This window comes from Pristiophorus japonicus, chromosome 4 (assembly GCF_044704955.1).
Source record: "Pristiophorus japonicus isolate sPriJap1 chromosome 4, sPriJap1.hap1, whole genome shotgun sequence".
Classification (NCBI taxonomy): Eukaryota; Metazoa; Chordata; class Chondrichthyes; family Pristiophoridae; genus Pristiophorus; species Pristiophorus japonicus.
The window spans coordinates 313,781,111-313,805,078 of NC_091980.1; the positions used below are offsets into that span (position 1 = coordinate 313,781,111).

At 48.0% G+C, this 23,968-nt stretch overlaps 1 long non-coding RNA gene across 1 annotated transcript in view; it reads left to right on the top strand.

Moving 5' to 3' along the window:
• The first annotated feature begins 2,530 nt into the window (after positions 1–2,530).
• LOC139262409 (uncharacterized) overlaps positions 2,531–23,968 on the top strand; it is a 100,312-nt gene continuing 78,874 nt past the window's right edge. Inside the window, exons 1-2 of the long non-coding RNA XR_011592966.1 lie at positions 2,531–2,605; positions 18,666–18,800. This is a non-coding gene — a long non-coding RNA (uncharacterized lncRNA). The remainder of the gene's footprint in view (positions 2,606–18,665; positions 18,801–23,968) is intronic.

A 23,968-nucleotide genomic window follows, 5' to 3' on the forward strand; every position in this document is an offset into this window, starting at 1 on the left:
GTAGCCATGAGGCAGAGTTCATAGAGTGTATCCGGGATAGTTTCCTTGAACAGAATGTTGCGGAACCAACCAGGGAGCAGGCTATCTTAGATCTAGTACTATGTAATTTGACAGGATTAATAAATGATCTTGTAGTAAAGGAGCCTCTAGGAAAGAGTGATCATAGCATGGTTGAATTTCAAATTCAGTTGGAGGGTTAGAAAGTTGGTTCTCAAAACAGTGTCCTAAGCTTAAATAAAGGAGACTACAAAGGTATGAGGGCAGAGTTGGCTAAAGTGGACTGGGAAAATAGATTAAAGGATGGAATGGGACGGTTGATGAGCAGGGGCTGACATTGAAGGAGATATTCCATAACTCTCAACAAAAATATATCCCAATGAGAAGGAAAGACTGTAAGAGAAGGGATAAACCATCCGTGGCTAACTAAGGAAATAAGGGACAGTATCAAATTGAAAACAAGGGCATACAATGTGGTCAAGACTAGTGGGAGGCCGGAGGATTGGGAAACTTGTAAAAGCCAGCAAAGAACGACTAAAAAAATGATAGAGAGGGAAGATAGATTATGAAAGTAAACTAGCACGAAATATAAAAACAGATAGTAAGAGTTTCTACAGGTACATAAAAAGGAAAACAGTGGCTAAAGTAAATATTGGTCCCTTCGAAGATGAGACTGGGCAATTAATGGGGAACAGGGAAATGGCAGAGACGTTGAACAAATATTTTGTATCGGTCTTCACAGTAGGAGACACTAAAAACATCTCAATAGTGGATAATCAAGGGGCTATAGGAAGGGAGGAACTTAATACAATCACTATCACTAATGAAGTAGTACTTGATAAATCTTTATCATAGGCAGTCCCTCGGAATCGAGGAAGACTTGGATTCACTCGAAAAATGAGTTCTTAGGTGACTGAACAATCCAATACGAGAACCACAATCTCTGTCACAGGTGGGACAGACAGTCAGTGAGGTGGGTGGGTGAGACTGGTTTGCCGCACGCTCCTTCCGCTGCCTGTACAGCTTTGGTCTCCTAACTTGAGGAAGGACATTCTTGCTTTTGAGGGAGTGCAGCGAAGGTTCGCCAGACTGATTCCCGGGATGGCAGGACTGACATATGAAGAAAGACTGGATCAACTGGGCTTATATTCACTGGAATTTAGAAGAATGAGAGGGGATCTCATAGAAACATATAAAATTCTGACGGGATTGAACAGGTTAGATGCAGGAAGAATGTTCCCGATGTTGGGGAAGTCCAGAACCAGGGGTCACAGTCTAAGGATAAGGTGTAAGCCATTTAGGATCGAGATGAGGAGAAACTTCTTCACTCAGAGAGTTGTTAACCTGTGGAATTTTCTACCACAGAAAGTTGTTGAGGCCAGTTCATTAGATATATTCAAAAGGGAGTTAGATGTGGCCCTTACGGCTAATGGGATCAAGGGGTATGGAGAGAAAGCAGGAAAGGGGTACTGAGGGAATGATCAGCCATGATCTTATTGAATGGTGGTGCAGGCTCCTGCACCTATTTTCTATGTTTCTATGCCTGCGCTTGGTTTCTGCATGCTCTCGGCGACGAGACTTGAGGTGCTCAGCGCCCTCCCGGATGCACTTCCTCCAATTAGGACGGTTTTTGGCCAGGGACTCCCAGGTATCGGTGGGGATGTTGCATTTTATCAAGGAGGCTTTGAGGGTGTCCTTGAAACGTTTCCTCTGCCTACCTTGGGCTCGTTTGCCGTGAAGGAGTTCCGAGTAGAGCACTTGCTTTGGGAGTCTCGTGTCAGGCATGCGAACAATGTAGCCTGCCCAGCGGAGCTGGTTGAGTGTGGTCAGTGCTTCAATGCTGGGGATGTTGGCCTGGTCGAGGACACTAACATTGGTGCGTCTGTCCTCCCAAGGGATTTACAGGATCTTACAGAGACATCGTTGATGGTATTTTACCAACGATTTGAGCTGTCTACTGTACATCGTCTATGCCTTTGAGCCACACATGAGGGCGCGTGTTATATACGCAGACTATAGATACACTCTCTGTGTAGTCACTGTATAGTTGCATAAGATGGAGACTTGTTACCTGATGTACTATCAATAAGGTTTACACTGTGTAAATACTATGCTGGCACCACTAGAGGGTGCAACTGGTGGAGACCAGGGTTTCCAGCCCCTGTGGCAGAGGCTGTCCACCGGAGGGCACTGTGGTGGGAGACCTGAGGGTCACCTGTATAGGTATGCAGGGCCCAGTATAAAAGGCTGCCCACCATGCTTGTGCCTCACTCTGGAGTTAGGAATAAAGGACTAAGGTCACTACAGTTTGAGTACAACACATTGCCTCGTGGAGTCATTCATAAGTACATTACAGACATAACAGCGGGTATCACTACAGTCCTGTAGACCATGAGCTTGCTGCCAGATTTGAGGACCTGATCTTCAAACACTCTTTTCCTCAGGTGGCCGAAGGCTGCACTGGCGCATTGGAGGCGGCGCTGAATCTCATCGTCAATGTCTGCCCTTGTTGATAAGAAGTTCCCGAGGTATGGGAAGTGGTCCACATTGTCCGGGGCTGCGCCGTGGATCTTGATGATTGGGGGGTAGTGCTGTGCGGCGAGGACAGGTTGGTGGAGGACCTTTGTCTTCCTGATGTTTAGTGTAAGGCCCATACTTTCGTACGCGTCAGTGAAGATGTTGACTATGACTTGGAGTTCAGCCTCTGAATATGCGCAGACGCAAGCGTCGTTCGTGTACTGTAGTTCGACGACAGAGGATGGGACTAAATTAGACTAAAGGTGGACAAGCAGCCTGGACCTGATGGCTTGCATCCTAGGGTCTTAAAAGAAGTGGCTGCAGAGATAATGGATGCATTGGTTGTAATCTACCAAAGTTCTCTGAATTCTGGGGAGGTCCCAGTGGATTGGAAAACCGCAAATGTAACGCCCCTATTTAAAAAAGGAGGCAGACAGAAAGCAGGAACATAGAAACATAGAAAATAGGAGCAGGAGTAGGCCATTCGGCCCTTTGATCCTGCACAACCATTCAATAAGATCATGGCTGATGATTCACCTCAGTACCCCTTTCCTGCTTTCTCTCCATATCCTTTGATCCCTTCAGCCGTAAGGGCCATATCTAACTCCCTCTTGAATATATCCAATGAACTGGCCTCAACAACTCTCTGCAGTAGGGAATTCCACAGGTTAACAACTCTCTGAGTGAAGAAGTTTCTCCTCATCTCAGTCCTAAATGGCCTACCCCTTATCCTTAGACTGTGTCCCCTGGTTCTGGACTTCCCCAACATCGGGAACATTCTTCCTGCATCTAACCTGTCCAGTCCCGTCGTTTCAATGAGATCCCCTCTCATTCTTCCAAACTCCAGTGAATAAAGGCCCAGTCGATCCAGTCTCTCCTCATTTGTCAGTCCTGCCATCCCGGGAATCAGTCTGGTGAACCTTCGCTGCACTCCCTCAATAGCAAGAACGTCCTTCCTCAGATTAGGAAACCAAAACTGAACACAATATTCCAGGTGAGGCCTCACTAAGGCCCTGTACAACTGCAGTAAGACCTCCCTGCTCCTATACTCAAATCCCCTAGCTATGAAGGCCAACATACCATTTGCCTTCTTCACCGCCTGCTGTACCTGCATGCCAACTTTCAATGACACCCAGGTCTCGTTGCACCTTCCCTTTTCCTAATCTGCCGCCATTCAGATAATATTCTGCCTTCGTGTTTTTGCTATCAAAGTGGATAACCTCACATTTATCCACATTATACGGCATCTGCCATGCATTTGACCACTCACCTAACCTGTCCAAGTCACCCTGCAGCCACTTAGTGTCCTTTTCACAGCTCACATTGCCACCCAGCTTAGTGTCATCTGCAAACTTGGAGATATTACACTCAATTCCTTCATCTAAATCATTAATGTATATTGTAAATAGCTGGGGTCCCAGCACTGAGCCCTGCGGCACCCCACTAGTCACTGCCTGCCATTCTGAAAAGAACCTGTTTATCCCGACTCTCTGCTTCCTGTCTGCCAACCAGTTCTCTATCCACGTCAGTACATTATCCCCAATAATATGTGCTTTAATTTTGCACACCAATCTCTTGTGTGGGTCCTTGTCAAAAGCCTTTTGAAAGTCCAAATACACCACATCCACTGGTTCTCCCTTGTCCACTCTACTAGTTACATCCTCAAAAAATTCTAGAAGATTTGTCAAGCATGATTTCCCTTTCATACATCCATGCTGACTTGGACCGATCCTGTCACTGCTTTCCAAATGCGTTGCTATTTCATCCTTAATAATTGATTCCAACATTTTCCCCACTACTGATGTCAGGCTAACCGGTCTATAATTACCCGTTTTCTCTCTCCCTCCTTTCTTAAAAAGTGGTGTTACATTAGCTACTCTCCAGTCCATAGCAACTGATTCAGAGTCGATAGACTGTTGGAAAATGATCACCAATGCATCCACTATTTCTAGGGCCACTTCCCTAAGTACTCTGGGATGCAGACTATCAGGCCCCGGGATTTATCGGCCTTCAATCCCATCAATTTCTCTAACACAATTGCCCGCCTAATAAGGATTTCCTTCAATTCCTCCTTCTCACTAGACCCTCGATCCCCTAGTATTTCCGGAAGGTTATTTGTGTCTTCCTTCGCAAAGACAGAACCAAAGTATTTGTTCAACTGGTCTGCCATTTCTTTGTTCTCCATTATTAATTCACCTGAATCTGACTGCAAGGGACCTACATTTGTCTTCACTAATCTTTTTCTCTTCACATATCTATAGAAGCTTTTGCAGTCAGTTTTTATGTTCCCAGCAAGCTTACTCTCATATTCTATTTCCCCCCTCCTAATTAAACCCTTTGTCCTCCTCTGAATTCTAAATTTCTCCCAGTCCTCAGGTTTGCTGCTTTTTCTGGCCAATTTATATGCCTCTTTCTTGGATTTAACACTATCCTTAATTTTCCTTGTTAGCCACGGTTGAGCCACCTTCCCCGTTTTATTTTTACTCCAGACAAGGATGTACAATTGTTGAAGTTCATCCATGTGATCTTTAAATGTTTGCCATTGCCTATCCACTGTCAACCCTTTAAGTATCACTCGTCAATCTATTCTAGCCAAGTCACATCTCATACCATCGAAGTTACCTTTCCCCAAGTTCAGGACCCTAGTCTCTGAATTAACTGTGTCACTCTCCATCTTAATAAAGAATTCTACCATATTATGGTCACTCTTCCCCAAGGGGCCTCGCACAACAAGATTGCTAATTAGTCCCTTCCCATTACACATCACCCAGTCTAGGATGGCCAGCCCTCTGGTTGGTCCCTCGACATAGTCTGGAAAACCATCCCGCATACACTCCAGGAAATCCTCCTCCACCATATTGCTACCATATTGTTACATATAGTTTGGTTAGCCCAATCTATATGTAGATTAAAGTCGCCCATGATAGCTGTTGTTCCCTTATTGCACGCATCCCTAATTTCTTGTTTGATGCTGTCCCCAACCTCACTACTACTGTTTGGTGGACTGTACACAACTCCCGCTAGCGTTTTCTGCCTCTTGGTATTCCGCAGCTCTACCCATACAGATTCCACATCATCCAAGCTAATGTCCTTCCTTACTATTGCGTTGATTTCCTCTTTAACCAGCAACGCTACCCCACCTCCTTTTCCTTTCTGTCTATCCTTCCTGAATGTTGAATACCCCTGGATGTTGAGTTCCCAGCCTTGGTCACCCTGGAGCCATGTCTCCGTGATGCCAATTATATCATATTCATTAATTGCTGCCTGTGCAGTTAATTCATCCACCTTATTACGAATACTCCTCGCACTGAGGCACAGAGCCTTCAGGCTTGTCTTTTTAACACATTTTGCCCCTTTAGAATTTTACAGTAATGTGGTCCTTTTTGATTTTTGCCTTGGGTTTCTCTGCCGTCCACTTTTACTTTTCTTCTTTCTATCTTTTGCTTCTGCCTCCATTCTACTTCCCTCTGACTCCCTGCATAGGTTCCCATCCCTCTGCCATATTAGTTTAACTCCTCCCCAACAGCACTCGCAAACACTCCCCCTAGGACATTGGTTCCGGTCCTGCCCAGGTGCAGACCGTCCGGTTTGTACTGGTCTCACCTCCCCCAGAACCGGTTCCAATGTCCCAAGAATTTGAATCCCTCCCTTCTGCACCACTCCTCAAGCCACATATTTGTCTGAGCTATCCTGCGATTCCGACTGTGACTACTCCTACTCAAACTATAGACCAGTTAGCCTAATATCTGTCATTGATAAAATGCTGGAGTCCATTATTAAGGAAGCAGTAGCAGGACATTTGGAAAAGCATAATTCAGTCATGCAGAGTCAGCATGGTTTTATGAAAGGGAAATCATGTTTGACAAAGTTGCTGGAGTTCTTTGAGGATGTAACGAGCTGGGTGGATAAGGGGGAACCAGTGGATGTGCTGTATTTGGATTTGATAAGGTGCCAAATAAAAGGTTACTGCACAAGGTAAGAGCTCACGGGGTTGGGGGTAATATATTAGCATGGATAGAGGGTTGGCTAACGAACAGAAAACAGGGAGTCGGGATAAATGGGTCATTTTCCGGTTGGCAAACAGTAACTAGTGGGGTGCCGTAGGAATCGGTGCTGGGTCCTCAACTATTTACAATCTATATTAATGACTTGGATGAAGGGACCGAGTGTAATGTAGCCAAGTTTGCTGATGATACAAAGATAGGTGGGAAAGCAAATTGTGAGGAGGACACAAAAAATCTGCAAAGGGATATAGACAGGCTAAGTGAGTGGGCAAAAATCAGGCAGATGGAGTATAATGTGGGAAAATGTGAGGTTATCCACTTCGGCAGAAAAAAATAGAAAAGCAAATTATAATTTAAATGGAGAAAAATCGCAAAGTGCTGCAGTACAGAGGGACCTGGGGGTCCTTGGGCCTGAATTTGATGAAGGCCTCTGCCCGCCCCAAGGACCGCCATTGGCCACCGAGGTACCTGACGATACTTTGGGCGGGGTTTTCATCAACAAGGTCCCTCGAAGGTCGGCGAGCGGCACATGAGCGTTTTATGTTCCCAATCTGGGCGGCAGCCGGCGGGAGCTCCCAATCTCGGCAGGAAAAGGCACTTGCCGCCCAAGTGCCGAGGATGGAGTCGGGCCCACGAAGGGTCAAAGATCGGCAAAGAAAAAGCATTAAAAAAAACAAACATCGGAACACCTTCAAGGGACCCCATATAGGTAAGTCACTGTGAAAAATACAATCTTTTTTTAAAGATCTGAATACTTACCATCAGGGACAGACCGGCCTCCAGCCAGTGTTCCACTCCCGTTCTGCCGCTATCAATATCGCATCTCGGCAGGCGGGAGTCCACTTACGCCACGCGGCCATACGCTGTCATCAGCAGGCGGTTCCCGGTGTTTCTCCCCTCCCGCCCGATCCAGCCCAAATCGAAAGTGGCACTGGGCGGAACCCAAAGAGCAATGCCGGCGGCAGTGGGCGGTGAGTCCATCAATTTCGGGCCCATGTGCGTGAAACAAAAAAAGTTAGTATGCAGGTACAGCAAGTGATCAGGAAGGCAAATGGAATGTTGGCCTTTATTGCAAGGGGGATGGAGTATAAAAGCAGAGAAGTCCTGCTACAACTGTACAGAGTATTGGTGAGGACACACCTGGAGTACTGTGTACAGTTTTGGTCTCTGTATTTAAAGAAGGATGTACTTGCATTGGAGGCTGTTCAGAGAAGGTTCACTCAGTTGATTCCGGAGATGAGGGGGTTGACTTATTGAAGATAGGTTGAGTAGGTTGGGCCTATACACATTGGAGTTCAGAAGAATGAGAGTGATCTTATTGAAACATATAAGATAATGAGGGGGCTCGACAAGGTGGATGCAGAGAGGATATTTCCATTCATAGGGGAAACTAAAACTAGGGGCCATAGTCGCAGAATAAGGGGCCGCCCTTTTAAAACTGAGATGAGGAGAAATTTCTTCTCTCAGAGGGTTGCAAATCTGTGGAATTCTCCCAGAGAACTGTGGAGGCTGGGTCATTGAATATATTTTGAGATAGACAGATTTTTGAGCGATAGGGAGTAAAGGGTTATGGGGAGTGGGCAGGGAAGTGGAGCTGAGTCCATGATCAGATCAGCTGTGATCTTATTAAATGGCGGAGCAGGCTCGAGGGGCCGTATGGCCAATTCCTGCTCCTATTTCTTATGTCCTTATGTTTAGTTTAGCCAAGGATAAGGACTGGGAGCAATCTAGTGTAAAAATGCTTAACTGGAGGAAGGCCAATTTCAGTTGGATGAGAACGGATTGGGCCCGAAAACTGGAATCAAAGATTGTCAGGCAAAACTGTAATGGAACAATGGACTGCCTTTAAAGAGGAAATAGTTCAGTTTTGGTCGAGGTACATTCCCACTGGGGGGAAAGTCAGAGCTCCCTGAATGACGAACGAGATAGAGAATATGATGAAGCAGAAAAAAAGCGTGTATGACAGATGTCAGGTCTGAGAATACATCTGAGAACCAGGCTACATATAGAAAGGTCAGAGGAGAAGTGAAAAAGGAAATAAGAGGGGCAAAGAGAGGGTGAGAGAATAGATTGACAGCTAACATTGAAGGGAATCCAAAAGTTATCTTATAGGCATATATATAGTACGAGGAGGGGTGGGGCAGATTCGGGACCAGAAAGGAGACCTACGCATGGAGGCATGGCTAAGATACTAAATGAGTACTTTGCACTTGTCTTCACCAAGGAAGAGGATGCTGCCATAGACATTGTTGTGTATGGAGAAAGACTCAGACTGAACACTGTGAGCTCAAAGTAAAGTGTGACCTTAGTCTTTTGTTGCAGGTCTTCAGAGTGCTTCTTCAACCTGTGAAGCCTCCTTAAATACCTGTGCTCCCAAGGGATTATGGGATCCCTTGGGACTCCAGGGGATGAGCTCTCTGGTGGCTGTACAGAGTAAATACAAGTTTACATATATAACAACACTCCCCCCCCCCCCCCTCCCCAAGTCAATAGTGTAACTATTTACAATGTGAGTCAATCTCGGGCCCTTCTTGCCCTGGTTGATCGTCTTGGTGTGAAAGCTGGTGGTGTTGAATCATTTGTTGGGCCCTCGCTGGGCTGCTGTGCAGCTGGCCTTGCTGAGCTGCCTGGTGTGTTGGGTCCTGCAGGGCTGCTGTGGATCATGGGTTCTGCTTCGTGGTCAACCGTGGTGCCGGTTGCCATTGGTGTGTATGTTGGGGGATCAAAAAAGGTAGGGTCCAAGGTGGGTTGCTCAGGATAGTCCGTGAATCTGAGTTTGATTTGGTCCAAGTGTTTCTGGTGAATGAGTCCATTTGAAAGTTTGACCCGAAACACCCTGCTCCCCTCTTTGGCCACGACAGTGCTGGGAAGCCACTTGGGACCTTGTCCATAATTCAATATAAAGACAGGATCATTGATTTCAATCTCACGTGACACATTTGCGCTATCATGGTATGCACTTTGTTGAAGCCACCTGCTCTCTACCTGTTCATGTAGATCAGCGTGAACTAACGAGAGCCTTGTCTTAAGTGTTCTTTTCATGAGCAGTTCAGCAGGTGGGATCCCAGTGAGTGAGTGGGGTCTCGTGCGGTAGCTAAGCAGGACTCAGGATAGGCGAGTCTGCAGTGAGCCTTCAATTACCCTCTTCAAGCCTTGCTTGATGGTTTGCACTGCTCTCTCTGCCTGACCATTGGACACTGGTTTAAATGGGGCAGATGTGACATGATTAATCCCGTTACAGGTCATGAATTCTTTGAACTCAGCACTGGTAAAACATGGCCCGTTGTCGCTCACCAGGACATCGGGTAAGCCGTGAGTGGCAAACATGGCCCGCAGGCTTTCAGTGGTGGCAGCGGACGTGCAAGTCAACATTATCTCACATTCAATCCACTTGGAGCACGCGTCTACAACCACAAGGAACATTTTACCCAAGAACGGGCCTGCATAGTTGATGTGTACCCTCGACCACGGTTTGGAGGGTCAAGACCATAAACTTAGCAGCGCCTCCCTGGGTACATTGCTTAACTGCGAGCATGTATTACATCTGTGAACGCAGGACTCTAAGTCCGCATCGATACCGGGCCACCACACGTGGGATCTGGCTATCACTTTCATCATTACGATGCCTGGGTGGGTACTGTGGAGGTCATTGATGAAGGTGCCACTGCCCTACTTGGGGACCACTACTCGATTGCCCCACAGAAGGCAATCTGCCTGTATAGACATTTCACCTTTGCGCCGCTGGAACGGCTTTATCTCTTCCTGCATTTCCACTGGGACACTGGACCAGCTCCCGTGAAGCACACAGCTTTTGACTAGAGATAATAAGGGGTCCTGGCTTGTCCAGGTTTTGATCTGCCGGGCAGTGACGGGTGATTGCTCACACTCAAATGCTTCCATAACCATGGCTAGATCTGCGGGTTGCACCATTTCCACCCCCGTGGTGGGCAATGGCAGCCTACTGAGAGCATCGGCGCAGTTTTCTGTGCTTGGCCTGTGGCGGATGGCATAGTTGTATGCGGACAATGTGAGCGCCCATCTCTGGATGCGGGCCGATGTGTTGGTATTTATCCCTTTACTCTCGGAAAACAGGGATATAAGTAGCTTATGGTCAGTTTCCAATTCAAATTTTAGCCCAAACAGGTATTGATGCATTTTCTTTACCCCATAGACACACCCTAACGCTTCTTTCTCAATCATGCTGTAGGCTCTCTCGGCCTGAGACAGACTCCTGGATCCATAAGCAACCGGTTGCAGTTTCCCAAAATCGTTAGCTTGTTGCAATACACACCTGATGCCATATGACGACGCATCACATGCTTGTACCAAACGTTTACATGGATCATACAACATAAGCAATTTGTTTGAGCATAACCATTTTCTCGCTTTTACAAAGGCATTTTCTTGGCTTTTGCCCCAAATCCATTCACCCCCTTTTCGTAGTAAGACATGCAGTGGTTCTAACAGTGGGCTGAGACCCGGTAAGAAGTTACCAAAGTAGTTCAAGAGTCCGTCACGTTCTGTGGCCTCGGTGCGTTCTCGATTGCCTCTGTCTTCGCGTTGGTGGGCCTGATGCCGTCCGCCGCAATCCTCCTTCCCAAAAACTCCATTTCTGGCGCCAGGAAAACGCACTTCGAGCGTTTTAACCTGAGCCCCACGCGGTTGAGTCAACTAAGAACCTCCTCCAGGTTCTGCAAATGCTCGACTGTGTTCCGACCTGTGACCAAGATGTCGTCCTGGAAGACCACGGTGTGCGGGACCGACTTCAGTAAACTTTCCATGTTTCTCTGGAATATCGCCGCCGCTGATCGGATTCCAAACGGGCATCTGTTATAAACAAAAAGACCTTTGTTCGTGTTGATGCAGGTGAGGGCCTTCGATGATTCCTCCAGTTCCTGAGTCATATAGGCTGAAGTCAGATCCTGCTTCGTGAACGTCTTTCCTCCCGCCAGCGTTGCAAAGAGGTCGTCGGCCTTTGGTTGTGTGTATTAGTCCTGCAGGGAGAAATGATTGATAGTTACTTTGTAATCGCCACAGATTCTGATGGTGCCGTCTCCCTTGAGGACTGGGACGATAGGACTGGCCCACTCGCTGAACTCGATCGGTGAAATGATGTCCTCTCTTTGCAGCCGGTCTAGCTCAATCTCTACCCTTTCTCTCATCATGTACAGTACTGCTCTCCTTGCGATGGATAGGTCGTGCCCCTGGAATTAAGTGGATCTGCAATTTTCCTCCTTGGAATTTCCCGATGCCTGGTTTGAACAGCGAAGGAAATTTGTTTAAGACCTGGGAACACAAAGTGTAGTCAGCGGGCGATAGCGCTCGGACGTCGTCCCAGTTCCAGCGTATCTTTTCCAACCAGCTCCTGCCGAGCAGCGTGGGACCATCGCCTGGTACCACCCAGAGTGGTAGCTTGTGCACCGCTCCATCGTAGGAGACCTTTACAGTAGCACTGCCGATTACAGGAATCAGTTCTTTAGTGTAAGTTCTTAGTTTTGTGCGAATTGGAGTTAAGACTGGTCTTGAGGCCGCCTTGCACCACAATCTTTCAAAAGTCTTTTTGCCCATGATGGACTGGCTCGCGCCCATGTCCAGCTCTATTGACACCGGGAGTCCATTTAGTTCAACATTCAGCATTATCGGGAGACAATTCGTGGTGAATGTTTGCACCCCATGTGTCATGTATTTAACCATCTTGCAATGACATAGTCATGTAACTGTAACTCATGTACACTGTACCTGTACTCTGGAAATGCACACCCTGACCATAGGGAGTGAACTTGCGGGAGACACTCCTCACCTGGGTTTCAGGTATAAAAGGGAAGGTCCCACCCAGGGTCAGCACTCCTTGGTCCTGGCAATAAAGGTGAAGGTCACAGAGTGACCGTGTCTGATATATCTATGCCTCGTGTGAGTTTGTAGTAAGGTGCAGGGACATTACATTTGGCGACGAGAAACGGGATTCACCGAACCACGAGGATGGCCACCGGTGGCACAGAGGAACGTTACTGTGTGGGTGAGGACTGGGATGACTTAGTGGAAAGACTCCAGCAGAGCTTTGTCACAAAGGATTGGCTGGGGGCGACAGCGGCTGACAAGCGGAGGGCGCATCTACTGACCAGCTGTGGACCACAGACGTATGCGCTGATGAAAGACCTGCTCGCACCCCAAAAGCCGGTGGACAAGTCCTTTGACGAGCTCAGCCAGCTGATCAGTGAGCATCTCAAGCCGGCAAGTAGTGTACGCATGGCCCGGCACCGGTTCTACTCTCACCGGCGTCGGGAGGGACAAAACGTTCCAGGCTTCATGGTGGAACTGCGGCGCTTGGCCAGTCTCTAAGTTCTCCAATGCCTGCAGGGGGGGAGATGTTAAGGGACTTTTTCATCGAGGGCATTAATCATGCCGGCATTTTCAGGAAGCTCATAAAGACTAAGTACTTGACTTTAGAAGGGGCGGCAGGGGAAGAGGAGACCAAGCTAATTTACGCGCGCAGCCTGGTCCAAACCTAGCGACGGACCAGGGAGTTAACATTGTGAACACGGCTCAGGACCCCGCAGGCAGGCAAGGGCATTTCGAAACTGCCCAGGCAGCAACAGGCTCTAGGGTGGGCCTGCAACAACGACAATGGAAAGGCAATTCACACCATCTCGAGGAACAATGCGTTCCGCGATGGGACCATTAACACCCACCATCAGAGTGCTTAGAAACAGCCAAATGGGCAATCAGAGAGGAATGCCTGGTAACAGTCCTTTTGTTAAAGCAATCTCAATCTCAGCTCATGCTGGAGGCACGGGGGTAGACACACTGCGAAAAGCTGCAGGTTCCAGCAATATACCTGTAGGATTTGTAATGTCAGTGGACACTTGGCCAGGATGTGCAAAAAGGAAGTAGCGAGGTTAATCCGCAAGTCAGAGGAACCAGACGAGGGGTCTGCAATGCAGGATGATGCCTGGGGTAAAGCCATAGATGCTGAAGTTCAGCGGGTTCACGTGGCTGACGTCCACAGCTCATACACTAAAACACCACCCATGATGATGCAAGTCTTACTGAATGGAATCCCGGTGCACATGGAGCTGGATACGGGAGCTAGCCAGTCACTCATGAGCACCCAACAATTTGAGAGACTATGGCCAGACAGAGCTAGCAGGTCCAAACTGGAATGTATTGAGACGCAGCTATGGACGTACACCAAAGAGATCATCCCAGTGCTGGGCAGTGCAAACTTGGTGGTAACGCATAATGGATCACAGAACCGGCTGCCACTCTGGGTCGTCCCGGGAAATGGCCCCGTGCTTTTGGGGATTTGCTGGCTAGCTGGGATGAATTGGAAATGGGGGGATGTGCACGCCATTTCATCCGTGGAGCGAAGTTCATGCTCACAGGTCCTGCAAAAATTTGGTCACTGTTTCGGAACGTTCAAGGGCACTAAAGTAGTGATATACATCACTCCGGACACCAGACCAGTGCACCACAAAGCCAGAGCGGTGCCGTATGTGATGCGTGAAAAAAATTGAATGTGAACTAGACAGGCTGCTCAGAGAGGGCATAATTTTGGCCGTTAAATTCAGTGACTGGGCAAGTCCCATTGTTCCCGTCATCTAAGCAGATGGCTCGGTTAGGATTTGTGACGACTACAAAGCTACCGTCAACCGAGTGTTGCTGCAAGACCAATACCCGCTCCCGAGAGCGGAGGACCTTTTCGCCACACTGGCAGGTGGCAAGCTGTTCACGAAGCTGGACCTCACTTTGGCCGACATGACTCAGGAACAGACTGAAGAATCCAAGCTTCTGACCACCATCACGACACACAAGGGATTATTTATCTACAACAGGTGTCCGTTTGGCATTCGTTCGGCAGCAGCTATCTTTCAGAGAAACATGGAAAGTTTGCTCAAGTCCATCCCTGGAACAATCGTATTCCAATACATTCTCATAATGGGTCGAGACACCAAAGAACACCTCCACAACCTGGAGGAGATGCTACGCTGATTGGACCGGGTAGGCTTGCAGCTGAAAAAGGCCAAGTGTGTGTTTCTGGCCCCAGAAGTCGAGTTTTTAGGCAGGAGGGTTGCCGCAGACAGGATCCGGCCCACTGAATCAAAAACTGAGGTGATCCGCCGGGCGCCCAGGCCCGGCAACATGTCGGAGTTGCGATCATTCCTGAGACTTTTGAACTATTTTGGGAACTTTCTGCCAAACTTAAGCACATTGTTGGAGCCATTACACATGCTCCTGTGTAAAGGTTGTGAATGGTTTTGGGGGGACTGTCAAGAACGGGCTTTCAATAAGGCGAGGAACCTGCTGTGTTCCAACAAACGGTTGACTTTGTATGACCCCTGTAAAAAACTGGTCTTAACATGCGATGCGTCATCCTACAGGGTTGGGTGTGTTTTGCAGCAGGGTAACGATGACGGCCGACTCCAACCAGTGGCTTATGCCTCCAGGTCGTTCTCCCAGGCAGAGCGTGGATACAGCATGGTCGAGAAGGAAACACTCGCGTGTGTGTACGGTGTGAACAAGATGCACCAGTACCTTATTGATAGACGGTTCGAGCTAGAAACGGACCACAAGCCGTTAACATCCTTGTTGTCCGACAGCAAGGCTGTCAACGCCAATGTGTCAGCTCGCATACAGCAGTGGGTCCTCACGCTGGCTGCGTATGACTATACCATACGGCATCGGCCAGGCACCGAAAATTGCGCTGATGCGCTTAGCAGGCTCCCACTGGCCACCACCGAGGGGACGTTGGAGCAGAGCGCTGCGATGGTCATGGCCATTGAGGTTTTTGACACTGCGGGCTGCCCCATCACAGTCCGCCAGATCAAACTCTGGACCAACAGAGATTCCCTCCTATCCATGATAAAGAAATGTGTCCTGACGCCCGCACACAGGGCTTGCCCCGAGGAAGTCAGACCGTTTCAGAGACAGATGGATGAGCTCTCCATCCAAGCCGACTGCCTGCTATGGGGCAGCCGGGTAGTCATGTCCCAGAAGGGAAAGGAAGCATTCATCAGGGAACTCCACAGCGAGCACCCAGGCATCGTGTTAATGAAGGCCATTGCCCGGTCACACGTGTGGTGGCTGGGGATTGACTCAGACCTGGAACACTGGGTTCGCAGGTGCACGACGTGTGCCCAGCTGGGCAATGCCCCCAGGGAGGCCACACTCAGCCCGTGGCCCTGGCCCACCAGACCATGGTCACGTATTCACGTGGACTATGCGGGCCCGTTCATGGGGAAAATGTTCCTGATCGTTGTCGCTGCATACTCGAAGTGGATCGAGTGCATCATATTGAACTCATGCACGACATCCATCACCGTGGAGAGTCTGCATACGGTTTTCGCGACCAATGGATTGCCGGACATCCTGGTCAGCGACAATGGCCCATGTTTCACCAGCCATGAATTCCAGGAGTTCATGTCGGGCAATGGTATCGAGCACATCCAGACAGCACCGTTCAAGCCGGCTTCCAATGGCCAGGCGGAACGGGTGGTCCAAGTCATAAAACAGGGCATGCTACGCATCCAAGGACCCTCCCTTCAGTACCGCCTATCGCGCCTCCTGCTGGTCTACAGGTCCCGCCCGCACTCGCTCACGGGAGTCCTGCCAGCAGAGCTCTTCATGAAATGCACGCTCAAGACGCGGCTCTCCCTCATTCACCCAGCCCTGGTAGACATTGTTGAGGGCAAGCGCCAGTCCCAAACTGAGCTCCATGATTGAAACTCAAAGGGGAGGTGTATAGAAATAGATGATCCGGTATTTGTTCTTAACCATGCTTTGGGACCCAAGTGGCTTGAGGGCACAGTAATTGGCAAAGAAGGAAATAGGGTCACAGTGGTCAGACTAAACAATGGGCAGATATGCCGCAAACACTTGGACCAAGTAAAGAAAAGGTTCAGCATAGACACGGAGGAACCTGAAGAAGAGCATGAGATGTCACCCACACCACTGCCAGTGGACAAGCAACGAGGACAATCCACAGCATGCACAGTCCCTGCGGCCAGCCCGGACAGGCCGGAATCACCTCAGGTGACAGAGACGCGTGCCGAGGCTCAGTCACCAGAGTCACAACTGCGGTGCTCCACGAGAGAGCGTCGACCACCTGACAGACTTAACCTCTGACACAAAAAGACTTAAGGGGGGAGCTGATGTCATGTATTTAACCATCTTGCAATGACATAATCATGTAACTGTAACTCATGTACACTGTGCGTGTACCCTGGAAATGCACACCCTGACCACAGGGGGTGAACTTGCGGGAGACACTCCTCACCTGGGTTTCCAGGTATAAAAGGGGAGGTCCCACCCAGGGTCAGCACTCCTTTGTCCTGCGAATAAAGGCGAAGGTCACAGAGTGACCATGTCTGATATATCTATGCCTCGTGTGAGTTTGTAGTAAGGGACACTACACCATGTACCTATGCCTCCTCAGTCTGAGGCTTTGGTTCGTCGTGATCCTCCGTGGATCTGTCCTCTTCTGCAACATGGTGGTTTGCAGGTTTAACAGGATTTGCAGCTCGCCTGCACACTCGTTGGCGGTGTCCCATTGTTCCACAGCCCTTGCAAACGTACCCTTTGAATCGGCATGAATGGAAACGATGATCACCCCCGCAGCATCAACAAGGTGTTAATGGCCTTGCATTCATCACCCTTGATGGTGGATTCTGAGACATCTGCAGATGTGCAGCTACAGGTATGTGTGACCTGTCCTGTACGTTACGATTCGAAAACAACATCACTTTATTCACAGTACTTTTAGCAGCACTTGTGTGCTGAGAGATTTGTTTAGTATTGTCACTGGTGGCAATGAAGGCCTGGGCTATCGCTATAGCCTTACTCAAGGTTGAGGTCTCTACAGTCAAAAGTTTGCGAAGTATGGTTTCGTGGCCAATGCCAAGTACGAAAAAGTCTCTGAGCATGTGCTCCAAATGTCCTTCAAATTCGCAATGTCCTGCAAGGTGTCTTAGCTTGGCGACATAACTCACCACTTCCTGGCCTTCAGACCTTTTGTAGGTGTAAAACTGGTACCTCTACATCAGAACGCTTTCCTTCGGGTTCAAATGCGCTCGGACCAGAGTGCACAAATTGTCATACGATTTCTCCGTGGGTTTCGCTGGAGTGAGCAGATTCTTCATGAGGCCATGCGTTGGGTTCACTATCTGTATCTTGTCGCCAGTTGTGATGTATGGAAAAAGAGTCAGACTGAACACTGTGAGTTCAAAGTAAAGTGTGACCTTAGTCTTTTATTGCAGGTCTCCAGAGTGCTTCTCCAACCTGTGAAGCCTCTTTAAATACCTGTGCTCCCAAGGGATTATGGGATCCCTTGAGACTCCAGGGGATGAGCCCTCTGGTGGCTGTACAGAGTAAATACAAGTTTACATATATAAGGAGAAGGTAGTGGAGACACTTGATAGGATAAAATTGATAGAGGTATGGGAAAGGGTGGTGTACTTAAAGTAGATAAATCACCAGGAGCAGCATCATGCAGAAGGTTTGCACAAGGTATGGCATTGTCAATATTGCCCCCATGCTTAAATTTTACCTTTGCAAGAAGCTCAAAACGGCAGCAAGGCAGGAGAGGTTCTCTGTTCTTTCTCTCCAAGGTCTGTATGGACCACACCCAGGTCTGAGCAACGCAGTGATCGGGAACCCCCATCCGCCCCCCCCCCCCCCCCCCCCGCCCACGGGCTCATTGCAGTTTTCTGGCTTCTTCCGATCGCATTCAACGGCACCTATCACCCCAACCCCACCCCCTACCCCCCTCCCCGGACTCATTGCAGTTATGTCTTGAATAAAGAGTCAGACTAGATACTACAAGCTCAAAGTAAGCTGTGACCGTAATCCTTTATTGCAAATCTCAGAGTGCCTCTCCAGCCTGTGAGGCCTCCTTATATACAGGTGCTCCCAAGGGACTGTGGGATCGCTTGGGACTCCAGGGGATAAGCCCTCCGGTGGTTAGACATGGTAATTACAGGTTTACATACGTAACAATAGTCTTGTGATTTCTTCTGATCGCGTTCAACAGCACACTCCACCCCCACCCCCGCTGCCTCCACCAAACCCCCCCACCACCCCGGGCTCATTTGATGCCGAGTACAGTCTTCCGATCGCCACCTTCACCACCCCCCCCCCGGTCTTGTTTTGCAGCCGAGCCCTGAGCCCTGTGTCCCGGCGTGGGGCCGATTGTGCCAGCCCTGTTTGGAGATGTTCGATGGTGGCGTGTGAGTTAACAAAAACGAAAGGTGCAGAATTCCATCAAACTTCCATCTACTCTGTTGAAAGGTAAAAAAATTGAACCTTTGTTATGCCTATTTAAAGTGTTCGTATCTCCCTCTAAAACTTCGATGAGAAACAACGGTGTCTTTTTGCGCTGATTTCTCAATGTGCCCCACTCACCAGAAGGTTTTTCGGGAGCGGCCAGATTCGCCGATCCAGGAGAAATATTTTTTGGGCAAACTTTGAAAAATGATAAAAATTGGCGCAGACATGAGGTAACGCCCCCTATGACGTCAAAAAAACACTAAAAAAATCGTAACTAACTCAGTTACCCTGGCGCAGATTCCTTGGGGAAACTTTAATTTAAAAACTTACCCCCAAAAAACGGCGCAAATGACCATGGAAAATTGAGCCCCTGGAGTGCATTGCCTGAAAGTATCTGAAGGAAAATAAGTTGCAGGGTTACGGGGAAAGGGCGGAGGAGTGGGACTGGCTCAGAGTGGGCACGGGCTCGATGGGCCGAATGGCCTTCTCCCGTGCTGTAACCATTCTATGTCTATGTTTCTTTAATACCTTTGGTTAACAGAAAGCTATTAATCTCAGATTTCAAATGAACAATTGACCCAGCATCGATTGCTGTTTGCGGAAGAGAGTTCCAAACTTCTCCCACTCTCTGTGTGTCAAAGTATTTCCTAATTTCACTCCTGAAAGGTCTGGCTCTCATTTTTAGACTGTGCCCCCTAGTCCCAGAATCCCCAACCAGCGGGAACAGTTTCTCTCTGTTCCCCTTAATATCTTCGATCAGATCACCCCTTAACCTCCTAAATTCTAGGGAATTCAACCCTAATTTGTGTAATCTCTCCTAGCATTCCATTAGCCTTTTTGATTATTTTCTGTACCTGTTCATGATATTTTAATGATCGATGTACCTGGACCCACAAGTCACTTTGGACCTCCCCTGTTTTTAGCCTTTCACCATTTAGAAAGTACATGGTCCACGTCTCAGACCCATACAGGAGGGCGGGTATCACTACAGCCCTGTACACCATGAGTTTGGTGGCAGACTGGAGGCGGTGTTGAATCTCATCGTCGATGCCTGCCCTTACTGATAATAGGCTCCCGAGGTAGGGAAAGTATTCTGTTCTATCCTTTTTTGGTCCAAAGTGGATGACCTCACATTTTCCTACATTGAAATCAATTTTCCACAGTTTTTCCTATTCACTTAATCTATCAATATCCTTTACCCCTTAATTGTATGCTTCCATCTACACTGCCTACAATGCCACCTATCTTTGTACCATGGGCAAATTTGGATATGACTTTTTATGCCATCATCTAAGTGGTTAATAAATACTGCGGTACACCACTAGTCACCTCCTTCAGCCTCGGCTCTGCACACGCTGGGCTCCACCATTGTTCAAGGAGCCACTTCTTCCCATTAGTTGTTTAATTGCCTGCGATGGATAGATTTTTGTAGGGTAAGGGTATCGAGGGCTATGGAGCAAAGGCGGGCAAATGGGGTTGAGATACAGATGGGGGATACTAATTGAATGGGGGAGCATGCTCGAGGGGCTGACTGGCCAGCTCCTACTCCTATGCTCCTCAGCACTGCACTGGGGTGTCAGTCTGGATTATGGGCTTAAGTCTCTGGGGTGGGACTTGAACCCTCGACCTTCTGACTCAGAGGAGAGAGTGCGACCCACTGAGCCACGGCTGACACCTGGAGGAGTTTTCTATGAAACTCTGACCAATAAGAGCCTTGTCCGATCTGGAACTAATGGGAACTGTGTCTAACTTAGCAAAGTTAGGGCACAGAGCATTCTGTGAAGGAAGCTGAGAGTCCGACAATCATGGAATCAGAGAAATTTACAGCACAGAAGGAGGCCATTTGGCCCATCGTGTCCGCACCAGCCGACCAAGAGCTATCCAGCCTAATCCCACTTTCCACCTCTTGATCCGTAGTCCTGTAGAGGTAAAGGACACTAACAATATCCCAACAGTGGATAGTCCAGGGGGTTATGGGGGGGAGGAGCTTAACACAATCACAATCACTAAGAAGGCGGTACTCAGTAAGATAATGGGACTAAAGGCAGATAAATCCCCTGGACCTGTTGGCTTGCATCCTAGGGTCTTAAGAGAAGTAGCAGCAGAGATAGTGAATGCATTGGTTGTAATTTACCAAAATTCCTTGGATTCTGGGGAGGTCCGAGCAGTTTGGAAAACTGCAAATGTAACGCCCCTATTTAAAAAAGGAGGCAGACAAAAAGCAGGAAATTATAGACCAGTTAGCCTAACATCTGTGGTTGGGAAAATGTTGGAGTCCATTATTAAAGAAGCAGTAGCAGGACATTTGGAAAAGCAAAATTCGATCAGGCAGAGTCAGCATGGATTTATGAAGGGGAAGTCATGTTTGACAAATTTGCTGGAATTCTTTGAGGATGTAACGAACAGGGTGGATAAAGGGGAACCAGTGGATGTGGTGTATTTGGATTTCCAGAAGGCATTTGACAATGTGCCACATAAAAGGTTACTGCACAAGATAAAAGTTCACGGGGTTGGGGGTAATATATTAGCATGGATAGAGGATTGGCTAACTAACAGAGAACAGGGAGTCGGGATAAATGGTTCATTCTCGGGTTGGCAACCAGTAACTGGTGGGGATCAGTGCTGGGACCCCAACTATTTACAATTTATATTAACTACTTGGAAGAAGGGACTGAGTGTAATGTAGCCAAGTTTGCTGACGATACAAAGATGGGAGGAAAAGCAATGTGTGAGGAAGACACAAAAAATCTGCAAAAGGACATAGACAGGCTAAGTGAGTGGGTAAAAATTTGGCAGATGGAGTATAATGTTGGAAAGTGTGAGGTCATGCACTTTGGCAGAAAAAGTCAAAGAGCAAGTTATTATTTAAATGGAGAAAGATTGCAAAGTGCAGCAGTGGGACCTGGGGGTTACTTGTGCATGAAAAACAAAAGGATAGTATGCAGGTACAGCAAGTGATCAGGAAGGCCAATGGTATCTTCGCCTTTATTGCAAAGGGGATGGAGTATAAAAGCAGGGAAGTTTTGCTACAGTTATACAGGGTATTGGTGAGGCCACACCTGGAATACTGCGTGCAGTTTTGGTTTCCATATTTACGAAAGGATATACTTGCTTTGGAGGCATTTCAGAGAAGGTTCACGAGGTTTATTCCAGAGATGAGGTAAACATAGAAACATAGAAAATAGGTGCAAAGGGGATGGAGTATAAAAGCAGGGAAGTCTTGCAGGAGTAGGCCATTCGGCCCTTCGAGCCTGCACCACCATTCAATAAGATCATGGTTGATCATTCACCTCAGTACCCCTTTCCTGCTTTCTCTCCATACCCCTTGATCCCTTCAGCCGTAAGGGCCATATCTAACTTCCTCTTGAATATATCCAATGAACTGGCATCAACAACTCTCTGCGGCAGGGAATTCCACAGGTTAACAACTCTCTGAGTGAAGAGGTTTCTCCTCATCTAGGTCCTAAATGGCTTACCCCTTATCCTTAGACTGTGACCCCTGGTTCTGGACTTCCCCAACATCGGGAACATTCCTCCTGCATCTAACCTGTCCCGTCCCGTCAGAATTTTATATGTTTCTATGAGATCCCCTCTCATCCTTCTAAACTCCAGTGGATACAGGCCCAGTCGATCCAGTCTCTCCTCATATGTCTTGTCCTGCCATCCCTGGAATCAGTCTGGTGAACCTTTGCTGCACTCCCTCAATAGCAAGAACGTCCTTCCTCAGATTAGGAGACCAACACTGAACACGATATTCCAGGTGAGGCCTCACTAAGGTCCTGTACAACTGCAGTAAGACCTCGCTGCTCCGATACACAAATCCCCTAGCTATGAAGACCAACATACCATTTGCCTTCTTCACCACCTGCTGTACCTGCATGCCAACTTTCAATGACTGATGTACCATGACACCCAGGTCTCGTTGCACCTCCCCTTTTCCTAATCTGCCACCATTCAGATAATATTCTGTCTTCATGATTTTGCCACCAAAGTGGATAACCTCACATTTATCCACATTATACTGCATCTGCCATGCGTTTGCTCACTCACCTAACCTGTCCAAGTCACCCTGCAGCCTCTTAGCGTCCTCCTCACAGCTCACACCGCCACTGGGGACTGGGAGAAATTTAGAACTCAGCAGAGGAGGACAAAGGGTTTGATTAGGGTAGGGAAAATGGAGTACGAGAAGAAGCTTGCAGGGAACATTAAGGCGGATTGCAAAAGTTTCTATAGGTATGGAAAGAGAAAGAGGTTAGTAAAGACAAACGTAGGTCCCCTGCAGTCAGAATCAGGGGAAGTCATAACGGGGAACAAAGAAATGGCAGACCAATTTAACAAGTACTTTGGTTCAGTATTCACTAAGGAGGACACAAACAACCTTCCGGATATAAAAGTGGTCAGAGGGTCTATTAAGGAGGAGTAACTGAGGGAAATCTTTATTAGTCGGGAAATTGTGTTGGGGAAATTGATGGGATTGAAGGCCGATAAATCCCCAGGGCCTGATGGACTGCATCCCAGAGTACTTAAGGAGGTGGCCTTGGAAATAGCGGATGCATTGACAGTCATTTTCCAACATTCCATTGACTCTGGATCAGTTCCTATCGAGTGGAGGGTAGCCAATGTAACCCCACTTTTTAAAAAAGTAGGGAGAGAGAAAGCAGGGAATTATAGACCGGTCAGCCTGACCTCAGTAGTGGGTAAAATGATGGAATCAATTATTAAGAAGTCCAGAACCAGGGGTCACAGTCTAAGGATAAGGGGTAAGCCATTTAGGACCGAGATAAGGAGAAACTTCTTCACCCAGAGAGTGGTGAACCTGTGGAATTCTCTACCACATGAAGTAGTTGAGGCCAATTCACTAAATATATTCAAAAGGGAGTTAGATGAAGTCCTTACTACTCGGGGGATCAAGGGGTATGGCGTGAAAGCAGGAAGTGGGTACTGAAGTTTCATGTTCAGCCATGAACTCGTTGAATGGCGGTGCAGGCTAGAAGGGCTGAATGGCCTGCTCCTGCACCTATTTTCTATGTTTCTATGTTTCTATGTTTCAGCTTAGTGTCATCTGCAAACTTGGAGATATTACATTCAATTCCCTCATCCAAATCATTAATGTATATTGTAAATAGCTGGGATGGTTGACTTATGAGGAAAGGTTGAGTAGATTGGGCCTCTCCTCATTGGAATTCAGA